General features: G+C 40.3%; 1 pseudogene; it reads left to right on the forward strand.

The window, feature by feature from the left end:
• Positions 1 to 7,778: 7,778 nt before the first annotated feature.
• On the forward strand, positions 7,779 to 8,310 carry LOC101603542 (annotated as a pseudogene).
• The last annotated feature ends 4,325 nt before the right edge of the window (positions 8,311 to 12,635 follow it).

The following is a 12,635-nucleotide window of genomic DNA, read 5'->3' on the forward strand; positions in this document are numbered from 1 at the left end:
GTTTTGGTTATTGTGATCTTCATCTTATTGGCTCTTGGGATTGGCTGTTTGACTGTTCTGTGTGGAATATTCCCTGAAGAATTCTCTGTAGGTTTGGCTTTAAGTTCGTATAATCATAGAGCTGACTTTTTTTCATGGGAATTTTTCTTTTCACACTCTATTATGAGGGATACTTTTGCTAGATAGAGTAGCCTTAGTTGGAAGCCATAGGTTTTTAGACTGAAGTGTTCCATTCCAGGCCTTCTGGCTTTCAGGGTTTCCATTGAGAAATCTGACATAATTCTGATGGGATTGTCTTTGTATGTTGTGAATTGTTCCTCCCTTGCTGCTTTTAACACTCTCTCTCTTTTTTTCCATTGTTAGGTATTTTAACTGTGATGTTCCCTGGAGAGTTTCTTCTTTGGTCCTGTCTGTTTGGTGTTCTGCGGGCTTCTTATATCTGGATGGGCCTCTCTTTTGAGAGATTGGGAATTTTTTCTTTAATAACTTTGTTGAATATGTTCTCTGTGCCTCTGGCCTGGATTTCTTCCCCTTCTGGTATTCCCATAATACAGACGTTTGATCATTTTAGGCTATCCCACAGTTCCCTCATAGACTGCCTGCATGATTTTTTCAACTAAGTAAAGTTTTCAGCTTCTTAATCAATTTATTCTGTCTTGTCTTCAAGCTCAGAGGTTCTATCTTCCACATGAGTAAGTCTGTTAGTGAGAGGTTCTAGAGAGATTTTCATAAGTTCTATTTGATTTTTGTTTTCTATTGTATTATTTTGCATCATGTCCATCTCTTTCTTGTGGTACAATTTCAGTTCAGATTCTGACTTTCTTGATGCTTCCTGGAATTCATTCTTACATTTGTTCGAGTCTTCATTAAGCTTAATCTATCAGTTGTTGAGATCTTCCATCTCTTTTTGTTTTCAAGATTTTGTTTTTATTCATTCATTTATTTGCTTGTTTGTTTGTTTATTTGAGACAGGATGGCAGGAGAGAATGGGCATGCCAGGGCCTCTAGCCACTGCAAATCAAATCCAGATGCATGTGCCACCATGTGCATCTGGCTTACAAGGGACATGGAGAATTAAACCTGGGTCCTTAGGCTTTGCAGGCATGTGCCTTAACCTCTAAGCCATCTCTCCAGCCCAAGATCTTCCATTTCTTGACTCACTTCCAATTCATTCATTCATTCATATCTCTTTTGTGGGTTCTAATGTTTTCTTCAATCACATTAAGCCTACTGTCAAAAGTTGAATGCTCTAAGAGACAATTTCATTGATATGATTTTTGGTTCTTTGATGGTTTTCTTCCAGTTCAGTGGTTCTTTTGATCAGGGTCTCATTGATTGTTGTGTTTTCATTTTAAGATTGAATTTCTGTTGATTTCTCTGTGGTTTCACTGGAGGCTCCCATTGTAGGACTAGGCATCCTTGGTGAAGATCTCTCAGTTTTCTGACTTTCATTGGCTTTTTTGTGTTGTAGTCTACTCATTTTAGGGAGACTTTATTTTATTGAGGATGAAGCAAGTTTTTTCCCTTTGACATGTATACCTTCTGACTCAATTGAACAGGGTTGCTGGTACCCAGTGGCCAGTAATGATACCAGAGCAAAAGGCCTGATTCCATAGCCCTCACAGGGGCCAAGCCTCCAGGGAACTAGGAGGAGCCAGGAAGCAGGGATCTGGCCTACTCACTCCACACCTCACCTGTCCCTCATTTGATTTTTTTGTTTTGTTTTGTTTTCGTGATTGCCATCCTTACTACACTAAGGTAGAATGTCATATTTGTTTTAATTTGCATCTTTCTGATGGTTACTTATGTTGAACATTTTCTTAAATGTGTATTAGCCATTTAAATAAATCAGACTCTGAGAACTCCCTATTCAGTTATCTATGGAATTTCAAGGGGTTATTTGATTTTTTTAATTGTTTAGGTTTTTTGAATTTTTTGTAAATTCTAGATAGTAGGTCTCTGTCAGTGGTATAGCTGGCAAAATTTTTCTCCCATTCTGTGGGTAATCTACTGACTCTGTTTATGGTATGTTTGTGCAAAAACAGTTTTAGCTTCATGAGATTACATTGGTTGAGAGATTGTTTAATTTCATGGGCTACTGGGTTATTTTTCAGGAAGTGATTCCCCACTCCTATATCATGGGTAGTTTCTCTTATTTTTTCTTCCATTAGCTGAAGAATTTCAGGTCTTATGTTGAGGTCTTTAATCCCTGTGGAGTTGATTTTTTTGTATTGTGAGATGAGTCCAATCCAACACCATTTGTTGAAACTACAGTCTTTTCTCTGGTTTTAATGCCAGTATCATGCTGGTTTTGTACTGTGATTTTGTAGTATAGTTTTAGATCAGGTATGGTAATATTTCCAGAGGTGTTTCTTTTGCTAAGGATATGTTTAGATATGCAAGGTCTGCTGCCATTCCATATGAATTTTAAAATCATATTTTGTATCTCTGTGAAGAATGATGCTGGAATTTATATTGGTATTGCATTATATCTGTATAATGCTTTTGGTAGAAATACTAACTTCAAAATATTAATTCTACCTATCAAGGAGCATGAGAGGTCTTTCCATCTTCTAAAGTCCTCCTCAATTTGTTTCTTGATTTTTTTTTAATGTTCTCATTGTATAGGGCTTTCATGTCCTTGGTGTTGCAGTCAGATTTGCAATGCTGGTAGAAATCACCCAAGCAAGAACAGATTGTGGGAACAAAGAGATTTATTATGGCTTACAAGCTCAAGGGGGAAGCTCCATGATGGCAGGGAAAATGATGGCATGAGAAGAGAGTGGACAGGACCTCCTGGCCAACATAAGGTAGAAAATAGCAACAGGAGGGTGTGTCAAACACTAGCAAGGAGGAGCTGGCTTTAACACCCATAAACCCACAACCAACAATAAACTGATTCCTGGAGGTGTTAATTTCCAAATCTCCATCAGCTGGGAACCTAGCATTCATAACATCTAAATTTATGGGGGACACCTGAATCAAACCACTACACTTGGTTAGTGTTATTCCAAGGTAATTAATTATATATAGCTATTGAAATGGAAGAGATTCTTTCTCTGTATATTTGTCCTTTGCATATATAAAGACTACTAATTTTTGTGTGTTGGTATTTTATCCTACCAGTTTGATAAAGAAATTAATCACCTTTAGAGGTTTTGAGATAGAGACTTTTGGGTCACTTACATATAGAATCATGTCATCTGAAAATCGGAATAAATTGACTTCTTCCTTTCCAATCTGACTTTTTTTTATTTGATCCACCTTATTAACTTGTGTCTTTGATGGATGAGTTAAGACCATTAATATTAAAGGTTATAACTGTTAGGGTCTATTTAATTCCTGCCATGATGTGGTGTTTTATGGGGCTTGGTACTTTCCTAGGCTCTGTACTTTTTTGAGCCTGCTCTAGTTTTGGTTATTGTAAACTTCTTCTTGTAGACTATTGAGATTGGTTGTTTGACTGTTCTGTGTAGAGTATTCCCTGAAGTGGAAAGTTTTTCTTTCACCATCTATTATCAGGAATACTTTTGCCATATACAGTAGTTTGGGGTTGAAGCCATAGTTATTAGACTTTAAATTGTTCTTGTCGAGGCACTTCTGGTTTTCAGGATTTCCATTGAGAAATCTAAAATAATCCTGATGGGATTGCCTTTGTAAATTGTGAGTTGTTTATCTCTTGCTGCTTTTAGCCCTCTCTTTGTTTACATTGTTAAGAATTTTAACTATCATGTGCTTTGGAGAGTTTATTCTTTGATCCTATCTGTTTTGTGTTCTGTGGACTTCTTATATCTGGATGGGAGTCTCTTTTGTGAGACTGGAAAATTTTTCTTCAAACATTTTGTTGAATATAATTTATATGCCTCTGGCCCAAATTTATTCCCCTTCTAGTATTCCCATAATACAAATGTTTGGTCATTTCAGGGTATCTCACAGTTCCCTCATATTCTACCTGCATGGTTTTATGAACTTAGCAAAGTATTTGGACTCTTGATCCATTTCTTCTGTCTTGTCTTCCAACTCAGAGGTTCTGTCTTCCATATGAGTGACTCTGTTAGTGAGGGAAACATAGGGAGGGTGTTATAAAGGTCTATTTGGTTTTTCTTTTTTGTTGTTTTATTTTGCATCCTGTCTATCTCTTTTGTGAGATATGATTTCAGTTTGAGGTCTGATTTTCTTGATGCTTCCTGGAATTCATTCTTGCATTTGATTATGTTTTCATTAAGCTTCATCAGCTGGTTATTGAGATCCTCTTTGTTGACTCACATTCAATTCATTTCTATCTCTTTGAATCTTCTCTGATTTTCTTCAATTCTGTTAAGCCTAGTGACAAAATCTGAGAGCTTTAAGAGATGATTCTGCTAAAATTCATTTATGCAGTGGTTGGATTTTTGATCCCTTGCTTAAAGTTAAGCAGTTCTTTTGATCAGGGTCACATAGCTTGTTGTGTTTCTCTTGGGATTTAATTTCTCTTGTTTTCTCTATGATTTCATTGGAGGCTTCCATTGTGGGACTAGGCATCCTTGGTATAGATATCAGTTTTCTGAGTTTTTTTGTTTGTTTGTTTGTTTGTTTGTTTTTGCTTGTAGTCTACCCATCTCAGTGAAGAGTCTTATTTTACTAAGGAGGAACCAAGTGTTTGTCCTTGTAGGATATTCAGTAAGTGTTCTGTTTTAAATGTGAACCAGGTTGGGTTAGGATGGGGTTATAACTGCATATATACACATTGTGGAGACTGCAAGTATATCAAAGCTATCTGTGAAGGTAGAAGGTGGGGAAGTGAGAGATCTGCCCTACTCACTCCAGTTGCATGCACTCTTAAGCACAAGGAAAGTGGGGATTGAGGAACCAGGAACCAAGAAGCTGGGAAGCCAGTGGTAAGAGGCTAGTGCACAAAGCGGCCTGTGCACCCTCTGGCTTGGGGGAACAAGGATTTGAGGACCCAAGTCTGACCAATAAGGAAGCCAGAGCAAAAGGCCTTCTTTTGCAGCACACATGCAAGGATAGGGCCTCCCCAAGCCAGCAGGAGGAGCACCAGGACCAGGGAACTGGTGGTGAAGGAGCCAGGAACTCTTGCCTCCTCACTCCACATGTGCCCCTTCCAGAGCAGGGGATCTGAGAGCTGAGGACCAGGGATAGAAATCAGGAAGGCAGAGCAGAAGACCTGCTTCAGCAGCATGCATGCAGGGTCCATGCAGCCCCAAGCCAACAGCAGGAGTGCCTAGACCGGGGAGTGGGGAAGGAACCAGGAACTCCGACCTGATCACTCCATGTGCACACCCTCTGTAGCAAGCGATCTGGGAGTTGGGGCCCTTAGGGGTTTTAATCATTCCCATGACCACTATTACTCTCCACTTACACATGAATATATTATTGTATCTATTTGTGACTTGAAGTTTTCCAATGTGTATGTATGTGATGTACATTTCTGTGTGTACAAATTTTCACGTGTTTGTGACCAATATTGTGCAAGCACAGATGTTTTTGTGCATATGGAGGTCACAGGTAAACATTATATGACTTCCTCCCTTACTCTTTCACCTTATACTTTTAACACAGGGTTTCTTACTGAACCCAGGTCTCAGAGATTTAGCTAGACTAGTTAAACAGAAAATTCCAGGAGCTTCCTGACTCTATCTCCCCAGCATATGACAATAGGTGTACATACCCAAGCCCAATACTTTACATGGGTGCCAGGGATCTGAACTCAGGTCCTCATGCTTTCCTAGCAAGTACCTTAACCACAGAACTATCCTTCCTGGCCTAAATCTTGCATTTTAACTCTTAATACTTCAAACACAATGTCCTTATACTCATGTTAGCCAGTATTCCTTCTAAACCTCCCAATCTTATAGTCTCTGTGAACAGCCTCCATTTACCTACTTCTATTCCTGATATATATATACAAATATATATATATATATATATATATATATATATATATATATATATATATATATGTATATGTATATGAGTCAGAGAGAGAGAGAGAGAATAGATTGTCAGGGCTTCTAGTCATTGCTAACAAACTCCAGGTGCATGCTCTACCTTGTGCATCTGGTATATGGGTACTGGAGAATTGAACTCAGGTCCTTAGACTTCACAGACAAGGGCTTTAACCACTAACAGCCATCTGTCCAACCCTATCCCTGGTATTAACTTCACAATTCCTATCATTTATATTTTTCTATGATCATCAATTGTATAAAAATTAGGTCATGGCAATAAACTAATATATCCAGATTAGGCAATTGGTAAGGCTACTGATAAATACATCAATGCAACGATGTAAGAACAGAGCAACCCATTATTACCCCTAATTTTAAGGATCAGATTAATACAAGGAAGGAGCTACATAGATAAGATACGGCTACTTAACAGGAACTGCAAGATTATACCTATTCTGACAGTACTCTGTTTCATTCCTCTCATGTCTAACCAAGGCATCTCATTGTCTGAACTAACAAAAATCAGAGAACAATAGCATCCTTAGAAGTCATTCAAATGGTTAGCTTTTCGGCCATCATGCCATATAGAACTGAGGTTATAGGGAAAAACTGGAGGAGTTACTTCTTTTTTGCCTTTGTTACTTCAGTAATCCAAGACCTTATTGTGTTCTACCTGGTCTGCTATTTTCTAAATATTTGCCTCTGTAGTTGTAGCCCAGTCACCAACCAATCCTGCTTTCTTCTTTGAAAGGAAGCTCTCTATCTTTCTATCTATCTATCTATCTTCTCTGGCTGTTGTCTCTATATAATCCTTCAAAGCAGCCCAGAGCAAAAGTTTTCAATACTTTTTTTCACAGGAAATGAAATGTAGTAGACACATTGTGCAGCATAGCCCCAAAATTGCTATTTGATAGCTTTTTCAGGGGCTAGGCCATTTCAAAAGCCTTTCATCAATGTTTTCATTGCTGGTCAAAAAAAAAAAAAAAAAAGGAAGAAGAAGAAAAAGGCCAACTCATCTTATTTCTAGATTTCCATCATTCAGTTTTTGAAACTGTCAAAAGAGAGACCATCACTTGGTTTCTAAAGGTAAAAACTAAACTGACCAAGGAACTTCACTTGGTAAAGTAAATGCTTTATTTTAAAGGGAGTTTGAGGAAGTGTACATTTTGGAATAGTACTGGTTGTGGAAGCTGAAATAAGTAAATGTGACTATTTTATGTTAGTTTTGCTCTGTTGTGTTGGGCTAAATATCAAGCTTAGGACCATGTACATGCTAGGCGAGTGCTATTCCACTTAGCTATCTTCCCAGCCACATGTAAACAGTCCTCACTAGTTCCAGATGTGGGATTCTTTAAAGTGAGTCCAACATCAATTATGTCACTTTCAAAGTGTGAGGCTGTCATTCAAGGTTGTCTTCTACCTGTGTGTTTCTTGGTTTTGTGTGTTGGGGACACGGGGGGGGGGGGCATGCTGGGGACCAAACCCATGCCTCACAGCTTAGCACGCACTCTACCACTAAGATGCATTCCCAGCCTAATGGTGTGTGATGGAAATGACTTGCCATTAGCCAACTAAAGAATCATGAAACTAGGTATAGAGATTACTTCTTACTTTAGCTATAGAGCTATATGGCCAGAGTATCATTGACTGACTAAATAGTTTTAAAATCAATTTCAGGTCTGGGGTTGTATCTCATGAGTAGGATCACTTATAAAAAAACATGAGGCACTAGGTTCAACCTCTAATACCACAAAAATATTCACTGGATTGTCATACTTATAGCATAATCAGACTTTGTCTCATGTTTATCTAAAGAAAAACACCAGAGACATGGCGGCTCCCCTGGGCGGCATGTTCACCGGGCAGACCCCGGGCCCCCGCCGCCGCCGGGCCTCCCGGGCCAGGCCTCGCTCCTGCAAGCGGGGCCTGGAGCTTCCAGATCATCGAATAGTACGTTGGTGGACGAGCTGGAGTCGTCCTTCGAGGCTTGCTTCGCTTCTCTTGTGAGTCAGGATTATGTGAACGGCACTGATCAGGAAGAAATTTGAACTGGTGTTGATCAATGTATCCAGAAGTTTCTGTATGTTGCAAGACAGACAGAGTGCTTTTTCCTACAAAAAAGATTGCAGTTGTCTGTTCAGAAACCAGAGCAGGTTATCAAAGAGGATGTATCAGAACTAAGGAATAAATTGCAACGGAAAGACGCTCTGGTCCAGAAGCACTTGACAAAGCTGAGGCACTAGCAGCAGGTGCTGGAGGACATCAATGCACAGCACAAAAAGCGGCCGAAGTCCCTCAAGGCTCCGTGGCCTACCTCGAGCGGGCATCTGCCAACATTCCTGCACCTATGAAGCAGACCTGAGTGCTCTGGCCAGCGCGGATTCCTGTCCAGACAGCTGATCAAGCTTCCTTCCGTATGGCATTTTGGAAGAACTCTGTTGAAGAATGATAGGCTGGCTGTGGTGGCACATGCCTTTAATCTCAGCACCTAGGAGATAGAGGTAGGAGGATTTCTGTGAGTTCGAAGCCTCCCTGAGACTACATAGTGAATTCCACGTCAGCCTGAGCTGGGGTGAGACCCTACTTCGGTTAAAAAAAAAAAAAGAATAATTTAATGCTAATTTTATGTTCCCACTGTTATTATTATGGTGTTTTTTTTGTTTTGTTTTGTTTTGTTTTTGAGGTAGGGTTTCAACTGTAGTTCGGGCTGACCTGGACTTCACTGTGTAGTCTCAGGGTGGCCTCGAACTCATTGGCGACCCTCCTATCTCTCTGCCTCCTGAGTGCTGGGAGCAACCCACTATTATTTTTGAGTGTTAGCTCTTACTCTCTCCTGAGACAAGGTCTCACTGTCCACACCAGGCTGGCCTGGAGTGCAGCCCCCTGCCTTAGGCTCCTCAGTCCTAGCTTCTTGGGTACTTTGAAAGTGCATGTCTTTGGTAAGTCAAGTAAGATTTTTTGTTTTTAGTAAGTTCAGATTGTCAGGGTAATGACACAGATTCCCTCTTCCTTCATGGAGTCTTTGTTGGGTTAAATATCTTTCCATAGCTTCATCTCCATTTTTCTGGTTGCTAGTTTGTTAGGACTGAAGGAAAGAAGTAATAATCTGAGAAGCAGGAGATAATTTGATTGTTGGCTTTAATAGCTATTCATCCATGGTAGTGCAGACAAATGCGTAAATTTTCTTTTTCAAGACTTTGAACTGCCTCGGGAAGAGGTGTCTAACACAGCATGTTATGCTTCCAGAACAGTACACAGTTTGCACATTTTGTGAGGGAGTTACAAAAGGTTCAACTATGCTGTTAGTGTGCTGAGTATAGGTTTGACGTCGGCTTCTACTTGGGGTGAGTTTGTATTTGCATCATGCTTACTTGGGGTTGAATCAGGACCATGCTGCCCTGGTCAGTGTGAGGACAAGGCAGACCTTGTCTCAGTAGTGCCACAGTGGGAACATCGGTGAGCTGTAAGGAGTTAAAAGATGACGTCGATTATCCCTGCTTTGAGGTTGGTGCAGTTTTACCTTCTCAGAGCAGATTCCATCCCTTGACCAGAGCAAACACCGCACTGTCCTGAGTAGTGTCTCCCAGTCAATGTCTTGGCCCATGTTGGTCTACAGCCTTCATGTCCCTCACGTTGACACTCATTAGTGTCCTTGTGGTTCTGGATGCCACCTGGTCTGTGAAGCTTCCAGTGTCCCCAGGGCACAGGATTTTGTGTATGCGTTTCTTACCAACCTTTTCAGTTTTTCCTTAAGGGTTATGATTCATACTTGTCTTTATGTCTGTTGCTGCATATGTCCCCAAGAATTAGGCATTATTCCTCTTGAACCTAAGAGATCACATTTATTTTTTATATGGTGCTTTTTATCTTTGCGGGCTTGGTTGTATGATACTTGCCACGTGGACCTATGTGTACCGCCTAAAGCCAACACAGTCCCTCTTAGAATGGATAAGGTAAGCATAGCTTTCAGAAGTTGTTCTAGGTGAGACCCAGTGGCAGACATGTACTCCCAAGTTCTGGTAGGTATGAAGGAAGATCAGTTCAAAGTCATCCTGTTACACAGCAAGTGTGAGATCAGCCTGGGTGACATGAGACTTTTATCTTAAAAAAATAACAAAAATGATTGCTGTTACTCACATAAGGTTTTGACTGGTGGTCTCATACTAATTATGCTAATTAGAAGCACCAAGCCAGGGCATGGTGATGCACACCTTTAATCCCAGCACTTGGGTGGCAGAAGTAGGAGGATAGCTGTGAGTTCAAGGCCAGCCTGGGCTAGAATGAGGCTTTACCCTGGGGGAAAAGAAAAAGCAGCTCTGACTGGCAGTTTTAGATTTCTTGGTAAAAACCTAATGCGACTACCTCTTTTTAAAAATAATTTTTATTGGGACCTTTATGAGCATTCTACTGATTAGCCATATTCCCATCAGGTTGTCCTAGTTTGTCTCCTCTTCCACCCCCATTCCAGTGAGGGCACTTGTCAGTGGGGACGTAGGTAATCACTGGCTTATGAATGTACCCGTCTGTTCCTGTCAGGAGGACAGTACCTCACAGTACGCCTTTCCACCTGTGGCTCTTAACCTGCTTTCCACTCCCTTTTCCACAATCTGTTACATTTTCATTAGTCTTTCAGTAATAAAGTTGTTCTTGGTGAAAATACTGGAAATTGTTCTTGGTGCTAAATGAAAATATTTTGAATTAGTCTATGTATAAGTTAATTACTTAACTAAATTCAGAGCAATGTCAAATAAACAATTTTAAATCTTGAAAAAAAAGAAAAACACCAGTCCTATAAAAATATTTTGCTCCACCACTTCTCAGTAGGCCACCTCACCATAGGTTAAAGTTTCACAGTTGCATCTCATATCCTTTTTCAGACTTCTGATCTGACTGTTTCTTCTTCCCTGACATACAATGGATCAAAAAACACTAACATGGCCCACACCACTACAGGTAAAAATGAGCTACCTACTTGTTCCTCATGTAGATAAGTCATATAATTGAAGACACATCCTTTCACAGCACCTCATCATCCCCTGTGTCAACATATCGCATCCACTGCCACCCTGGACATCTCAAGCACTTCCTGGCCCTTAGGTAGTTCAGTCTCTGACAAGATCATCCTGAAAGGTGCACCAGAAGGTATAAAATAGAATCAATATCACAACTGATAGGTCTCCCTACAGAAAGACAGCCATAAATCAAGAGGCAATTTTAGGTTCATATTCATCACAAAACATCTGTTCCAATCCTAACAGAATACAAATGTCTAACTAAAACGCATACCCATTGGAGTATGGCTCAGTTTTTCTTCTTGCACCTTGGCACCTCCTTACATATCCACCCTATGACTCAGCAGCCACTAAGTTTGGGTCTATTGGAGAGTATCCGTTCCTGTATAATTGCTTAGTCCAAAATTGATTGTTAGGCATTGAGATTTTTAAATAAAACTACTAGCTTTTAAACAGATTTTAGAGAATATTAGGGTTTGGGTTGCTACTTTCCACCATCTACTGACTTAGGAGGGCTATGACTTCAAGGCCAGTCAGTGCTACACAGTAAAACTTTGCAGCATAAAACAGAAACAAAAATAAGCAAGAACAAAAGCAAAAACAAACTCAGCCTTGCAATTCTTCATACACTGTTGTTCATTGGTCTCACCAATTAACAATCAGTAGAGTGTCCCTCAGTGGTTAACCCTGGAATCACTAATATTAAAACCCCGGCATGTCTCTCAGTCACTGTAGATGAGTGCCCAGACCCATGTTTTGAAAGAGTGGCTCACTTAAACACTAGAATGAGTGATGTAAAAACACATTGGCAATGAAAAGGAAACCTGCATTAAATTTTCCTAGGTCCATTAAGTGCCTGAAAATCATTGCAGAATCCTAACCAAGACTATGAAGATAAATATGCTCTATGGAGTAACTCAAGTGAACTAGAAAGCATATTTTCTGGCTGTATCCAAATTACCAAACAGAAAAACTTAAGGGAGAATAGGAATTGTAGGCACACATTTCAGAAAGGAGTGAGTCCATGATGAGAGGGAAGGCCTTCAAAGGTCATCATAGCAGACCAAGAAACAGAGAGCAGAGTGAGTATAACCTTCAAAGGTTACTCCTTGTGGTAATTTAAAAGGATGGCCCCCGGTAAATTCGGGATTTTATTAAAGTTTGAAATTTAGATCTGCAACAACCTGGCTGGAGGAGGTGTCTCTGGGTGGATCTTAGGGTCTAGACCTAAGGTGGGAGGGGTGGATTGGAATTCCAATCTAAAGATATACAAAGTTTCTGAGTTCTGCCTGGAGTTCCTGAAGTGTGCTTGCTCCTGGAGCTGGTGGAGGCTTGGGCTTTTTTCTCTCTGCTTGGACCTGTGAAAGTGGGCCAGCTTCTTCTACCATTATGTAACTTCCCCTCCATCTTCAATAAATCCCTTCCTCCATAACTGTGCCTGATCTGGAAATTCACCTCAGTGACCTGAAGCTGTCTGATACACTCCTATAACCTACTTCCACCTAAACCTTCCACAACCTACAGAAACGATGCCACCAGCCAAGAAACATGCACTCAAAGCATGGCCCTGAAGGGACATTTCAGATTTAAACCCCAGTTCCACCTAGAACTTAGAGGCATATTACAATTATGTTGTAATACCCAGAGATCCTTTAGGAAGGGGTATCAAACAAAG

Source organism: Jaculus jaculus, chromosome 15 (assembly GCF_020740685.1).
Source record: "Jaculus jaculus isolate mJacJac1 chromosome 15, mJacJac1.mat.Y.cur, whole genome shotgun sequence".
Classification (NCBI taxonomy): Eukaryota; Metazoa; Chordata; class Mammalia; order Rodentia; family Dipodidae; genus Jaculus; species Jaculus jaculus.